The sequence below is a fragment of the Zonotrichia albicollis genome, chromosome 2, assembly GCF_047830755.1.
Source record: "Zonotrichia albicollis isolate bZonAlb1 chromosome 2, bZonAlb1.hap1, whole genome shotgun sequence".
Classification (NCBI taxonomy): Eukaryota; Metazoa; Chordata; class Aves; order Passeriformes; family Passerellidae; genus Zonotrichia; species Zonotrichia albicollis.
In genome coordinates, this window is record NC_133820.1 from 61,254,864 (window position 1) to 61,258,880 (window position 4,017).

Genomic DNA, 4,017 nt, shown 5'->3' on the forward strand with positions numbered 1-4,017 from the left:
CGTTAGCGGAGGAGCTCGGGCATGGGAATGAAGCAGAGCTTCAGCACAGCCCCCAGCCCTGCCCCTGCCAGCCCCCGGCAGCCCAGGAGGCCGCTCGCCCTCTCCCACGGCGGGGCGGGGGATGCGGCCCGCGGCTAAAGAGGAAACGAGGAAACACATCCGCGGTGACCCGGGAAGGGAAAAAAAAACTTGGTGTTTCCGCCCGGTTTCGAACCGGGGACCTTTCGCGTGTTAGGCGAACGTGATAACCACTACACTACGGAAACTCCCGCTGGGGTCATGTGGTCCTGCAGTCCCTCTTGACCAATGGAACGAAGCACCCGCAACCCTGCTGTGAGCACACGGTGGGGGTGGAACTCCTCCTGGCCGAGCATGAGAAGCGAGGCCCCGGAGCCAAAAACGGGTCTCGGGCAGTTCCCGCCGCTATAAAGGCGGCGCGGGCCGGTTACAGCCGCCGCCTCTTGCGGGAGGGAAGGAAAAACTCACTGTGAGCCACAAAAGAACGGCGCTTCGTCCCTGGGTGGGCTCGAACCACCAACCTTTCGGTTAACAGCCGAACGCGCTAACCGATTGCGCCACAGAGACGCGCTGCGAGGATATGCCGCCGAGCTACGCCTGGGTCCCGCGGCGGCCGGGGCGGGCTCTGCGCTCCTTTGTGTCCTTCCCGTTCCCGCTCCTTCGGGGGCGGCCTGGGCTGGGCTTTAATCACCGGCCGTGGGGCCCGAGTGGTTTTTAAATCTGAAAAACGGCCCTTCCTTTTCTTCCCTGTTTTGTTTTCTCCGTGGCCTTTCCCCTTTGTTTTCCTGGGAGACTGGGGAAGAGTGGACAAGCAGAAAAATGTAGTGGTTGAAGTTCTGCCTCTTGGTGGGACGGTTGCCAATGGGAGCCTGAAGGCTGCTCCCCGAGACAGCTCAGCTTGCAAGAGGAAGCTCTGACACCATGTGCCAGGGATGAGGAAGGCAAAAATTAGCATTGCCCTCTTATTAAGGTGATCAAGGGATCCAACATTTTTCGTTCTGATAATTACAGTGCCAAAAGGAGTAGTTGTGACCACAGACTTTGTGAAAAACGCCAATCACTTGTTTTTAAAATTTTTAAAGTTTAATAATAATAAAATGGTTATAAAAATAACAATATAATTAGGGTAATAATAATTTGGACAATTTGGATTAAGGCAATATGAGACAATAAAAACAAAGAGTTATGGATGTCTGGGTACCTTTTCTGGGCAGCATAAGCCCGAAAAAGGACACCCATTAATAGAGGATTAACCCTTAAAAGCAACAGCCTGTTGCATGTTCATGCACCCCATACATGACACGTAAATTCCATTCAAACAAAGGATTCTGTGTGGTCAGTGTCAACTTCTTCCTCTTAATCCTAATGGCATCTTCAGGACTGAGCGAGGTGGGAAGAACTCGATAAGAGAGCAATAAATTTGTTTCCTCTGAAAGATTTAGGTGTACTGTGGCTGCTATCTCGCTGTGAGTCCTTTCCTTTAAAAAAAAGTATCTTACATAGTATAGTTTCTATTTTAACATTATGTTATTATGTTAAAACTTTATGTTAAACATTGTGTTAAAACTATATTTAACACACTACTTAAGAAAATTAATACAACATACCTTTCTTACACAACACATATAATATTCATTTTAATATTTGCTAAAAGCCAATCATAAAATATGCATATTTCACAACTTGAAGAACAGAAGACAAAATTAACTCCACAGTGACTTTTGATTCATAGTCCTCTGATAATTATTTGCAAGAGCTAATGGAAAGCAGGAACAGAAATGAGACAGGATGAGAGTCTTCTCAAAGCAGAGTGGAGAGAAAGACCTGTGAATTTGCTGCCCAGACAGCCTCACCTCAGCTCTAAACAGTCTATGAAATTAATTGAAACTAATTATTAATCAAATTGCAACCCCCTAAAAGATGATAAGGTGATAATGGCAGCAAACATGAGTTACAAAAAACAAATCAGCAAGGAAGATATACCCTAGATGGATGAGGGCCAAGTCTGGGAATACTTAAGCAACCTGCCTGTGCATAAATCCATTGGCCCTGGTGGGATATACCCACAGGTGCTGAGACAGATGGTAGATCCATTGCAGTTTCCATCAGCTTTGATCAGTCATGGCAATGAGGGGAAGTGCCCAAGGATGGCAATAAAGCAACATCACCCCCACCTTCCAGAAGGGCAGGAAGGATGACTGGGGGAACTACTGAGTGGGGTCAGCTTCACCTCAGTGCCTGGGAAGGTGATGGATGAGCTAATCCTGGAAACCACCTTCAGGCCCATCAAAGACAGTGGAAGTGCCAGCAGTTGGTGAGTATGGCTCGAACAAGGGGAAGTCGTGTTAGACAGTTTGGTAAACCCCCATGGTGAAGTGGTTGGCCTGGTAGAGGAGAGGAGGGCAGGGGTATTGTCTGCCTGGACTTCAGTGAGGCCTTTGGCACTGCCTCCCATGAGATCCTTGCAGAGAAGCTGTTGATGTGTGGGTTTGATAAGCAGACAGTGAGGTGGACTGAAAAGTGGCCAAACTGTTGTGTCCACAGTGTGGTGGCATGATGTAGTTGGATGCCATCAGGGATCAATATTGCACAACATTCCATTAGTGATCTGGATGATGGGCCACAGTTTAGCCTCAGCAAGTTTGCAGACAGCACCAGACCCACAGGAGTGGCAGACAGAGCAGAAGGTGATGCTGCTATCCAGAGGGACCTTGATAGGTTGGAGAAATGGGCTGATGGGTACCTCATGAAGTTCAGCAAGGAGAAGTGCAAAGTCCTGCAGCTGTAGACAAAAAAACCCATCATGGTGCCATCTAGAATTCAGCTTGGCAGAAAGGAATTTGGTTGTCCTGGTGGACAGCAGGTTGAACATGAGCCAGTGGTGGGCCTTTGTGGTCAAGAAGGTGAGTGGTACCCTGGGTCACATTAAACAAAGCATTGCCAGCAGGTCAAGAAAAGTGATTCTGCTTCTTTGCTCAGCTCTGGTGAGGCCAGATCTGAAATACTCTGGGTAGAGTTAATTTTCTTCCTAGCTTCTGGCATGTAGCTCTGGTTTGGACTGGTGCTGGAAGCACTGCTGATAACAAAGGGTTGTTTTTGTCACTGCTGAGCAGGACTTATGCAAAGTCTAGGCCTTTTCTGCGTCTCACATCACCCTACCAGTGAGTTGAGAGGGGACAGAGCGGGGACATCTGACCCCAGCAGATCCAAGGATTACCCCATAACATATGGCACCATGCTCTGCATATAAAGCTGTGGAAAGAAGGAGAAAGGAGAGAACATTTGGAGTGATGGCATTGCCTCCCACAGTAACCATTATGTGTGATGGAACCTGGCTTTCCTGGAAATGGCTGAACACTTGCCTGCCTGTGGGAAGCGGTGAATGCATTTATTGTTTTTGTTTGCCTGCATGTGTGGAATTTCCTAACCCTTTCCTCACTTTTATCCTCCTGATTCTCTCCCCCATCTCACTGGTGGGGAGTGAGCAAGTGGCTGTGTGGGGCTAAGTTGTGGCTGGGGTTGAACTGTGACAATGGGACAAAGAGGGTGAGGAGGGGGAGCCTGTGCCAAGGGACCTGAAGGGACTACTGCTTCTGTCTTCCAGCTCTATTTTGAGCTGAATTTGTACCAAAGGAATATGAAAACAGTGAGTGAAAGGAGGAAGCCTGTGAAATGTGGAGAAGGAGGGGTTTTTGAGGCGGTGCTCTGTCGGCTCATTCTCTTGGCTGTGCAGAATGAAGGCAGCATTTTCAAACCTGCAGCATTGCCCTTTTCTTTGTGCTGCACTTCACAGTTGCAGCTCTGTTCATGCTCTCTGCTGGGGTTTTGTCAGGTTCAGCGAGGATGGGATGCTGAGGCAGGCAGGGAGTCACCCACACGTGTGCCTGTGCACTACAGCTGATGAGGCTGCGGCGCTTTACCTTTGCAGAGCACACTGCTCGTATTAACCAGACAGTCCACGAGGCTTGTGTCCCCTTGCATTTGTGACAAAGCATGACA

General features: G+C 48.8%; 2 non-coding genes across 2 annotated transcripts; both read right to left on the reverse strand.

Annotated features, from left to right (window-relative positions):
- Positions 1–193: 193 nt before the first annotated feature.
- TRNAV-AAC (transfer RNA valine (anticodon AAC)) lies at positions 194–266 on the reverse strand. The gene has a single exon. It is a non-coding gene; the product is annotated as a tRNA-Val (tRNA).
- Positions 267–511: 245 nt separating this feature from the next.
- On the reverse strand, positions 512–585 carry TRNAN-GUU (transfer RNA asparagine (anticodon GUU)). The gene has a single exon. It is a non-coding gene; the product is annotated as a tRNA-Asn (tRNA).
- Between the last annotated feature and the right edge of the window lie 3,432 nt (positions 586–4,017).